This window comes from Manis pentadactyla, chromosome 10 (assembly GCF_030020395.1).
Source record: "Manis pentadactyla isolate mManPen7 chromosome 10, mManPen7.hap1, whole genome shotgun sequence".
Taxonomy (NCBI): Eukaryota; Metazoa; Chordata; class Mammalia; order Pholidota; family Manidae; genus Manis; species Manis pentadactyla.
In genome coordinates, this window is record NC_080028.1 from 98,863,076 (window position 1) to 98,875,422 (window position 12,347).

Sequence of the window (12,347 nt, forward strand, 5' to 3'; positions counted from 1 at the left end):
AGAAAAAAACACTAAGAATAATAATGTATTATGAATTTAAATAAAGTTCTCTTTATCCAAGTTTTTAAAATTTCTCAGATTCTTCCCCAAATCCCCCCAAAAAACGCAAAAGGAAAATTTGTGGCACTAGATGGCAGCAGAGTGCTATACTAAGAATTCAGACAACAGTGCAGGGCTCGGAATGAGTTGCTGGAGACCTTCCCAGGGGTTCCTCACTAGTAACCTCTTAAATCCCAACATACATGGCCACAAGGGTTTTATCCAGCTTTCTGCAGGATACTGAGAACAATGAATTAATTTCAATACAACATAAAAAAAGTGAGTAGTTTTATGACTGAAAAATCAGTCATTTATGTTTAATAGAATGATTCTGGGACAAAATTTATGATTTTTAAACAAAAATTTGAATCAGAGGATGAATGAATGGCATCAACAGCCACATACCCAGCACCAGCTGAGGAAGTAAAGCACCACATTAAGCTGAAGGCCCTGGGTCTCCCGTCCAGCCACATGGCCTTGGATCCCGCCCTTTCCTACCGGCCAGGCCTCTGCAGGCCACCAGCTCCCAGCCCTGGGCCACACCCTCTACCTTATCTTCTGTCAGCAGGGATGGCTCACCTTTGCTCCAGCGAACTCAGGTAAACACCACAAGGAACCTAACAAGTGGCCTCCACACCCTTCCCCATTTCCCTCTTTCCTTCACAGAAAACTCCTCAGAAGCCTGCTCTGTTCTGCCTGGCCCTCCTCCTGGCTCCCACTCTCTGGCGAACCACTGCCCCCACTGGCCACCTCTCCAAATGCACAGCCACTGGGTGGGCGTCTCACCAGCACAGCCGAGTGACAGCCATCCTGTCCCCCTCAGCTGCCCACGTCAGGCCTGACCAGGCAGTGTTGTCGTTCAGCACAAGCGTCCCCTCTGCTGGCCCTGCCTTGGGGATACTGTCCACACACACCTCTGTTCCACTGTAATTCCGTGTCCTCTTTTCTGCACAGCTCCTCAGAGGCAGACATATCACTCACCTAGACATGCAGGGACCCTATGCATGAGCTTACCTAATGAACACACAGAGAAATGAGACATGTCTGTTCACAGTCATTTTCCGTACAGAAGGCCAATTCTAAAATGGAGGCTTCCCACTGGTGAAAGAAGTACGTGCAAGTATTAACCACCCAGTACAAAGCACCGTTAAAGCCCCGCTTTGCCAACAGTAATCGTGTGGCCTCCGGCATCGTTTCCTGGACAAGAAAGGAAGACCAGAGAGCCCAGTCCTGACGCCAGACAGATGTGGGTTTGATTCTTCAATGAGCCTCTTCACCTGTCTCAGCCTGTTTTCGTATCTGTAAACTGAAGCCACTGCCACTCATCTCACAGGCTCTCAGGAAGACTCATTTAACGAGTGGCCATTTCCAAGCGCCCAGCACAAGGCCTGGGCCTTATTCCCCTTCATGCAGCGGTCAACAGTCCTTCAGTGCTGAGCCCAGGATTCAAAGTGCCATCATTTCCCCCGGAGACCAGAGACAGCAAATCCCTGAGGAAGAGGCTGCACAGAAGACCACCACATGTCCCCCTTCCTGCTCTCCCTTGGCTACTGACTCCTGTCAGGAATTCACTTGCTGCTTAGGTGGCTGACCATCACAAAGGAAACCTGTACATGACATCAAGGACACTCCCTTGCAAAGGAAGAGTCATCTCCATCACAGTCAGGTTCACAGAGTGAAACAAACTGCTGACTCTTCAGAACAATGATGACACAGCAGTTTAACCTATGCTCTCCTCTTCATCCCTGAGTTGGCAGTCTGGTCTCCATACTGTCTGTCTGCATTTCACCCTTCCAACGGTCTTTCCCAAGGAGATGCCAACTTGCTCCTCCTAATATGCACTCCACCCAAGCTCCTCGCCCCCGAGCACCACCTGTTGCTCCCCTGGTGCACACACTGCCGAGCTTCCCCACCCGGCTGACGATGTTCCTGCATGAGATCAAGCCAACCACTCTTCCACACTCAGATAAAACCCCTGATCCCAGTTAAAACTGCTACAATTCCATACTCCCTATTCAAACCTTTACCTAGTAATTATGATCATTTAAGTAACTAAAAGTGAATAAGAATAACTATTTCCTGAGTGCATATTATGTGCTCAGCAATTTACATTAACCCCTTTGTTAATGGCCAGTGTAGTCTACAAGGAAGGCAGTACTGTCCTCATTTTACAGATGTCTAAACTGAGGCTTAAAGAGGGGAGATCACTTCCCAAGGTGATACATAAGTAATAGCAGCTGAAGGCAGCCCGCCTGGCTTTACAGGCAGGAAAGGGAGGGACCAGGGGACTCACCTGTGTCCCCCTTGAGCACAGCTCTTTGTACTTAACCGGTGCTCCATATGCTGTTGTTGAGTGAGTGGTCCTTAACCCAAACCATCTTCTGGCCTCCACACTCAGGAGCGTGCGCTGTGTACTGCCAGTGTTAACAAGTTACAACACCCTGCAGCAAACTCGCCCTTCAGAGATGATGATCATCAGCATTACAAATCAGCGGCTGCAGTCCAGCTTCCAAACTCATTCACAAGAGTTTTCATTTTCTTTCATTAAAAAATGCAAGATAGGAGAGGAGCCAAGATGGCAGCGTGAGTAGGACAGCAGAAATCTCCTCCCAAAAACATATATATTTTTGAAAATACAAAAAATACAACTATTCCTAAAAGAGAGACCAGAATATACAGGACAACAGCCAGGCTACATCTACACCTGCGAGAACCCAGTGCCTTGCAAGGGGGTAAGATACAAGCCATGGCCCGGCAGGACCCAAGCGCCCCCTCAACCCCAGCTCCCAGAGGGAGGAGAAGAGTAAGAAGGGGAGGGAGAGGGAGCCCAGGACTGCTAAATACCCAGCCCTAGCCATCCACACCAGAAGCACAGACACACAATGCATGGTGTGCTGGATACTAGGGAAACGGGAGAGTAAAACCTGCAAACAGGTCCCCACAACCGGTGCCCCTGGAACAAAAGAAAAGCGAGTGCTTTTTGAAAGACTTAAAGGGACAGGGGCCTCACAGCTGGACGGAAGCAGCCTGGCACACTCAGCCCAGCAGCTGGGAATCCCAGGGAACTCTGGGCGCCCTAACCCCCAGGGCAGCAGCGCAGCTAGGAGGCCCCTCACAGTGATAAAAAGCCTCCTGCCCGTTCCCCCTCCGGCGAGGCCCCGCCATAGTGAAGCAGCAGCCTGAGGCTGGCCAAACCCACAGTAGCCAGGCAGAGCTTCTTCCACAGCAGCCAGAGCAAGAATCAGAGAACCCATCTGTGCGCAGCTGCCCAGTAAAAGCCGCTAGGGGTCACCGTTCTCTCAGGAGAGCAACACGAGCAGCAGGCAGGAAGGGATTTTGTTCTCCCAGCTGACACATGCACCATCTGCCCATCGCCATGAAAAGGCAGAAGAATTTGATTCAGACCAGAATCACACAGACATCCTCCCCTGAGTGGGAACCTGGGGAGATAGACCTAACCACTCTTCCTGAAAAAGAATTCAAAATAAAGGTCATAACCATGCTGATGGACTTGCAGAGAAATATGCAAGAGCTAAGGAGGGAGAATACACAAATAAAACAATCTCTGGAAGGACTTAAAAGCAGAATGGATGAGACGCAAGAGGCCATTGATGGAACAGAAATCAGAAAACAGGAACGCATAGAAGCTGACAGAGAGAGAGACAAAAGGATCTCCAGGAATGAAACAATATTAAGAGAACTGTGTGACCAATTGAAACGGAATAATATTCACATCATAGGAGTACCAGAAGAAGAGAGAGAAAAAGGGATAGAAAGTATCTTTGAAGAAATAATTGCTGAAAACTTCCTGAAACTGGGGGAGGAAATAGTAGCTCAGACCACAGAGCACACAGAACTCCCAACAGAAGGGACCCAAGGAGGACAACACCAAGACACATAATTATTAAAATGGCAAAGATCAAAGACAAGGACAGAGCATTAAAGGCAGCCAGAGACAGAATAAAGGTCACCTACAAAGGAAAACCCATCAGGTTATCATCAGAATTCTCAGCAGAAACCTTACAGGCCAGAAGAGAATGGCATGATATATTTAATGCAATGAAACAGAAGGGCCTTGAACCAAGGATACTGTATCCAGCACGACTATCATTTAAATACGAAGAAGGGATTAAACAATTCCCAGACAAGCAAAAGTTGAGGGAATTTGCCTCCCACAAACCACCTGTACAGGGTATTTTAGAGGGACTGCTCTAGATGAAAGCACTCCTAAGGCTAAACAGATGTCACCAGAGAAAATAAAATCACACCAAAGAAAGCGGAACAATCAAATACTAATTAAAGGTAAAAAATAAAATCAACTACCCACAAAAGCAGTCAAAGGAAACACAAAAGAACACACACAAGAAACACCTAACATACAAAGAATGGAGGAAGAGTAATAAGAAGGGAGAGAAATAAAGAATCATCAGACTGTGTTTACAATAGCTCAATAAGCAAGTTAAGTTAGACAGTAAGACAGTAAAGAAACTAACCTTGAAACTTTGGTAACCATGAACCTAAAGCCTGCAATGGCAATAAGTACATATCTTTTAATAATCACACTAAATGCAAATGGACTGAATGCACCAATCAAAAGACACAGAGTAATAGAATGGATAAAAAAGCAAGACCCATCTATATGCTGCTAACAAGAGACTCACCTCAAACCCAAAGACATGCACAGACTAAAAGTCAAGGGATGGAAAAAGATGTTTCACGCAAACAAGGAGAAAAAAGCAGGTGTTGCAGTACTAGTATCAGACAAAATAGATTTCAAAACAAAGAAAGTCATAAGAGATAAAGAAGAACATTATATAATGATAAAGGGGTCAATTCAACAAGAGGATATAATGATTATAAATATATATGCACCCAATACAGGAGCACCAACATATGTGAAACAAATACTAACAGAATTAAAGGAGGAAACAGACTGCAATGCATTCATTTTAGGAGACTTCCACACACTACTCACTCCAAAGGACAAATCCACCAGACAGAAAATAAGCAAGGACACAGAGGCACTGAACAACACACTAGAACAGATGGCCCTAATAGACATCTATAGAACTCAACATCCAAAAGTAACAGGATATACATTCTTCTCAAGTGCACATGGAACATTCTCCAGAATAGACCACATACTAGGCCACAAAAAGAGCCTCAATAAATTCAAAAAGACTGAAATTCTACCAACCAACTTTTCAGACCACAAAGGAATAAAACTAGAACTAAATTGTACGAAGAACACAAAAAGGCTCACAAACACATGGAGGCTTAACAACATGCTCCTAAATAATCAATGGATCAATGACCAAATTAAAATAGAGATCAAGCAATATATGGAAACAAATGACAACAACAACACAAAGCCCCAACTTCTGTGGGATGCAGCGAAGCAGTCTTAAGAGGAAAGTATATAGCAATCCAGGCATATTTAAAGGAGGAGGAACAATTCCAAATGAATAGTCTTAAGTCACAATTATCAAAATTGGAAAAAGAAGAACAAATGAGACCTAAAGTCAGCAGAAGGAGGGACATAATAAAGATCAGAGAAGAAATAAATAAAATTAAGAAGAATAAAACAATAGTAAAAATCAGTGAAACCAAGAGCTGGTTCTTTGAGAAAATAAACAAAATAGATAAGCCTCTAGCCAGACTTATTAAGAGAAAAAGAGAATCAACACACATCAACAGAATCAGAAACGAGAAAGGAAAAAATCACAACAGACCCCACAGAAATATAAAGAATTATTAGAGAATACTATGAAAACCTATATGCTAACAAGCTGCAAAACCTAGAAGAAATGGACAACTTCCTAGAAAAATACAACCTTCCAAGACTGACCAAGGAAGAAACACAAAATCTAAACAGACCAATTACCAGCAGTGAAATTGAAGCAGTAATCAAAAAACTACCCAAGAACAAAAAACCCGGCCAGATGGATTTACCTCAGAATTTTATCAGACACACAGAGAAGATATAATACTCATTCTCCTTAAAGTTTTCCAAAAAATAGAAGAGGAGGGAATTCTCCCAAACTCATTCTATGAAGCCAACATCACCCTAATACCAAAACCAGGCAAAGACCCCACCAAAAAAGAAAATTACAAACCAATATCCCTGATGAACACAGATGCAAAAATACTCAACAAAATATTAGCAAACCGAATTCAAAAATACATCAAGAGGATCATACACCATGATCAAGTGGGATTCATCTCAGGGATGCAAGGATGGTACAACATTCGAAAATCCATCAACATCATCTACCACATCAACAAAAAGGAGGACAAAAACCACATGATCATCTCCATAGACACTGAAAAAGCATTTGAAAAAATTCAACATCCATTCATGATAAAAACTCTCAACAAAATGGGTACAGAGGGCAAGTACCTCAACATAGTAAAGGCCATATATGACAAATCCACAGCCAACATCATACTGAACAGTGAGAAGCTGAAAGCTTTTCCTCTGAGTTTGGGAACAAGACAGGCATGCCCACTCTCCCCACTGTTATTCAACATAGTACTGGAGGTCCTAGCCACAGCAATCTACAGATGCAATGCAATACCTATCAAAATACCAACAGCATTCTTCAACAAACTGGAACAAACAGTTCTAAAATTCATATGGAACCACAAAAGACCCTGAATAGCCAAAGCAATCCTGAGAAGGAAGAACAAAGCAGGGAGGATCTCACTTCTGAATTCAAGTTCTACTACAAAGCCACAGTAACTAAGACAATTTGGTACTGGCACAGGAACAGACCCACAGACCAGTGGAATAGAATAGAGAGTCCAGATATTAACCCAAAAAATATGGTTAATTAATAGATGATAAAGGAGCCATGGACATACAATGGGGAAATGACAGCCTCTTCAACAGCTGATGTTGGCAAAACTGGACAGCTACATGTAGGAGAATGAAACTGGATCACTGTCTAACCCCATACACAAAAGTAAACTCCAAATGGATCAAAGACCTGAATGTAAGTCATGAATCCATAAAACTCTTAGAAAAAAACATAGGCAAAAATCTCTTGGACATAAACATGAGCAACTTCTTCATGAACATATATCCCCGGGCAAGGGAAACAAAAGCAAAAATGAACAAGTGGGACTATATCAAGCTGAAAAGCTTCTGTAGGGCAAAGGACACCACCAATAGAACAAAAAGGCATCCTGCAGTATGGGAGAATATATTCATAAATGACAGATCTGATAAAGGGTTGACATCCAAAATATATAAAGAGCTCACACACCACAACAAACATAAAGCAAACAATCCAATTAAAAAATGGTCAGAGGAGCGGAACAGACAGTTCACCAAAGAAGAAACTCAAATGGCCAACAGACACATGAAAAGATGCTCCACATCGCTAGTCATTAGAGAAGTGGAAATTAAAACCACAATGAGAAATCACCTCACACCACTAAGGATTGCCACCATCCAAAAGACAAACAACAAATGGTGGTGAGGTTGTGGAGAAAGGGGAACCCTCCTACACTGCTGGTGGGAATGTAAATTAGTTCAACCACTGTGGAAAGCAGTATGGAGGTTCCTCAAAGAGCTCAAAATAGACATACCATTTGACCCAGGAATTCCACTCGTAGGAATTTACCCTAAGAATACAGCAGCCTAGTTTGAAAAAGACAGATGCACCCCTATGTTTATCTCAGCACTATTTACAATAGCCAAGAAATGGAAGCAACCTAAGTGTCCATCAGTAGATGAATGGATAAAGAAGATATGGTACATATACACAATAGAATATTATTCAGCCATAAGAGGAAAACAAATCCTACCATTTGCAACAACAAGAATGGAGCTAGAGGGTATTATGCTCAGTGAAATAAGCCAGGTGGAGAAAGAGAAGTACCAAATGATTTCACTTATATGTGGAGTATGAGAACAAAGGAAAAACTGAAGGAACAAAACAGCAGCAGAATCACAGAACCCAAGAATGGACTAACAGTTACCAAAGGGAAAGGGACTGGGGAGGATGGGTGGGAAGGGAGGGAGAAGAGGGGGGAGAATAAAGGGGGCCTTACGATTAGCATTTATAATGTGTGTGGGGGCACGGGGAGGGCTGTGCAACACAGAGAAGACAAGTAGTGATCACAGCATCTCACTACGCTGACGGACAGTGACTAATGGGGTATGTGGGGGAGACCTGGTGAAAGGAGGAGTCTAGTAAACATAATGTTCCTCATGTAATTGTAGATAAATGATACCAAAAAAAATGGCAAGATAAAGTGCTTTTCAAAAACAGACTGATAACTGCATCTTACAAGGAATTACTTAAGGGCAGAAATATCCTCCCTTTTCTACTTAGAAGATTCTGTTACCATCAATCACAGTCACTGGCTGGTGACGAATGAAAAGGCCCATGTTTCTCACTGAGCTCTGGACCTACTAAGACCACATGAAGATAGCAGCTCCTTTCCCTGTGGCTGCACCTGCCTGTGGCCACGCCTGGGCACTGCCCTCTCCTCTGGACCCTTGCCAGTGGGCGGTTTTGCCCTGGATGACGCCCCTCTGCTTGGGCTGGCCCATTTCTGGGCAGGTCTTCAGGCATCCCAGCTGGGCACGGGCTCAGTGTCGAGGCAAGGCTTTGGTGTGTGGTGGGTATGTCCCTGCAGGCGTGTGCCCTCTCTGGCTCTCCAGGGTGACACCACCTGACTGTTCCTGCCACACGGTCTCTGCACATACAGAGCCCAGAGAGCTGGACTTCAGAGCCAGTGACCCTTTCAAGGCCCCAGTTCTTGCTGCTGGAGGATCTGCCCCCTCTGAAGTCTACTAGGGCCTGGAGGGGAAGAGCATGAAACAGCCCATGACATGACCTCGTGCTACTAGGCAAGGCAGAGGGATTCCCAGGTTAACCCCATTTATTTTGATATGAGACTGGCAGTTTCAAGCACGGACCAACAGATTTCCCAAGGGCATACTACCCTCCTCCTAGAACAGCTAACAGCTTAAATAATAGTAGGTAATCATCAGTTTTTTTTACTGTGGTAAAAAACTCGTCACATAAAATTACCACCTGAACCATTCCTAAGGGTCCAGGTGAGAAGCATCACACACATTCACACTGTCATACAGCCACCACCACCGTGCATCCAAAAGCACTCTTCCATCTTCCCAGAGCAAAACTGTCCCCATTAAACCCTAACTCCCCATCGTCCATCTCCTGCCCCGCACCCACCGTTCTACTTTCTGACTCAATAGGCTTCATTACTTTAGGTACCTGAATGGAATCGGACAGTATTTGTCTTTTTGTGATTTGGTTTATTACACTGTGCATAACGCCCTCAAGCTTTATCCACATTGTAGGTGCCAGAATTTCCTTCCTTTTCAAGGCTCATTAATATTCCACTGAGTGGATAGACCTGTGTCTGTTCATCTGCTGATGGACACTTGGGCTGCTTTGACCTCCTGGCATTGTGAATAACACTGCTGTGAACATAGTGTGCAAATATTTCTGTGAGATCCAGCCTTCAATTATTTTGGACATATGTACCTAGAAGTGAGATTGCTAGATCATAGGGTAATTCTATTTTAATTTTTTGAGGAACAATTATTGTTCCTTAAATTTTATTGTTGATCAATGTACCACTGGGCAGTACACGTAAATTAAAAAGAGGTACTAGCTCTGCACTTCCCAGAAAAGCTTCTGGTGGGGACGAGGCCCTTTCAGCCTTCAGGAGAGAACGTTTCCCTGATACGACTTAGGTGGATCATATAAAACATGTTTCAGGAAGTTATGTTTGTTTATTCTGGGGTGTTGTATGCATAATCTTCACCCCAAAATATGAAAGCCAAATGTAGATAAGTTAATATGCTTCAAATAATTAAGTACTTGGAGACTATGTATTTAAATCTGAGGTCTAAAAGTATTATGGAAAAACTATATAGAAAGAATGTTAACAAAAAAATAGGTTCATTATATTTACATAAAAATGTCTGTACAATGACAAAGACACAAAGAATACAATCTTGTGAATACTGGCTCACTTGTGCTAAATGTATGGAGTTACTAGTGTAATTTGCAAAGTTTTAGTGCTTTCCTACAGAGTAGGTTAAACTACTACTTCCAAAAAGAAAAGGTAGCTTCATTAAAAAATAAATTAGAATAGCACTAAAAACTAAACCCACCCAGAAAGAAACATTAAGCTGAGCATCCAGTCTTGTACCATTCCAGGAAAAATACTAGTAACAATGTTGCTAATAAAGCTTTCAGGAGCGAACATGGAAAGTGAAGAAGAATAGGAAAATGCCAGAATACATGGGACAGTTTTATATACCACCTCAATTAGCCTGGAAACATAATATTTCAAGTAGATGCTGATTCCTGCTGTATTTCTGTTATGTTCACTCACGAAGAGTGTTTTGTTATTTATAACCAGTACCAGGAGTTTAGGAACCCCAAACAGGTATCATTAAATGTCTCAGAAAAATAAAGCTCTGACAAGCAGACTCGTCTCATCACATAAAATCCATCCTTACAGTCTTTTTCTCTCAAACACTGTGTCAGCTCAGGAATTACCTATCATATTAGGTCACAAAGAACTGGCCTAAAAGGAGCTATTTTCATATCATAATAACTGAAGAACATAAATATTATAACTCTGATAATACTGAGATAATCAAAACAAAATATAATATGCAATAAAACTACCAGAGATGCCACTGAGAACTCCTTCCTCTTAGTTCTCATGCCTCTAATAATTAATTTATCAGGCTAGATGGCAATTCTCACATGTCTGCTCCCTTTAAGTAGGAGACTTAGAGGACAATGACCATATTCTCTCTCTATTCCTTGAATGCAGCATGCTGCCTTTCCACAACTACTGTTAATAAATAAACGCCCTCCATGATGGAAGAAATGTGGGGATGGCACGGAAATTAGGTGTATCTCCAGGTTCCCTTACATGGAGAGAACTCTACTGAGGTGCCAGCTTCTTTGAAGGACAGTTAAAATTGTAATTTTAGACTCTTTAAGTTAAATATGCATGTTGTAACTTCCAGTGTAACCAATACAAAATTAAGAAACAGCATCTAAAATCCAAACTAGTATATGGGAAAAACTAAAGGAAAAAAAAAAATCAAGAATCCAAAAGGCTAGAAAAAACCAAAAAAGAATTGAAATAGGCAGGGAAAAGTAAAATAGGTACATAAAATCCCAAACATCTGGTAGTAAATGGTATATGTTCCATGTTGTGTCCAAGATAGATTAATAAAATTTTAACAGTAAGTTATTTATAAGAGATGTAAACCAGAGAAAATGATGACAGAGATAAATCAGGGAAACTAACCAAAAGAAAGTTGGTATAATTATTAATATCAGTAAAACTCAACTTTATCCTGATTAATGCTCTTAATCTTAAAGACAGCCCCTTCATATTGATGAAAGGTTCAAATTATAGGAAGTTCTGTCAATTCTCAGTTTGTATCCATATCACAACAGGTTACCAAAATATAAAGCAAAAATTACTAGAATTTTAAGGAAAAATCCATAGAGCACATTTTACTATGCCTCTCAGTAACTGACACAAAACGGACTCAAGCCCCTTCTATCCCCACCCTTCCAAATCAGGATACAGACTTGAACTAACTCATAAACTTGACCCAAGACATACAGATACCCTGTATAGAACACCAGAACACACATCCCCCACCCCCAGCCCACAGCATCTACAGATACACAACACATGGACCTGGGGTGAAGCTGGATATAGCTGGAACAGAGCTGCAAACGACCTAGAGTCAACACTTATGACAAGAGAGAACCATTTTGTTCTTATCGTATTAGTCACAGAGATCTGGAGAGTTACTACAAAGTAATTCAGTGAAAGCGAATACATCAAGTTTCTTAATTTTTCTTTAGAATTAACTACCTCTGACAATGAGAGATACTGGAATCACATTTAGGAATTAACAAAAACTCCCGATGTTTACTGCTCTCTTTCAATTTTACCAGCTGAAAATACTGTCTGAACTAATTGGGGATTTGTTTTGTCGTGCCCCCACTTTTCTGTGCACAGTCAAGGACGTTTTAATATTCTGAAAACTGACAGTACAGTAATCAAAACCAGCTTAAAAAAAGATATTTACAGGAAATTTACACATAACATTTATACATAAAAACTGCACAATTCTTCCAACTATAAATCTCAATAAAAAAATACTATCATACTAGAAAATCAGGCTATTCATTTTACATTAAGAAATAAGTCATCTAATTACTTAAAAATATAAATGTTATTACACACACTTACTATTTTTAGAGGTTGACATGCTA

General features: G+C 41.8%; 1 protein-coding gene across 2 annotated transcripts in view; it reads right to left on the reverse strand.

The window, feature by feature from the left end:
• Positions 1-12,347, reverse strand: part of LMTK2 (lemur tyrosine kinase 2) — a 115,520-nt gene that overhangs the window by 37,034 nt on the left and 66,139 nt on the right. The gene's annotated exons all lie outside the window — the stretch shown is intronic.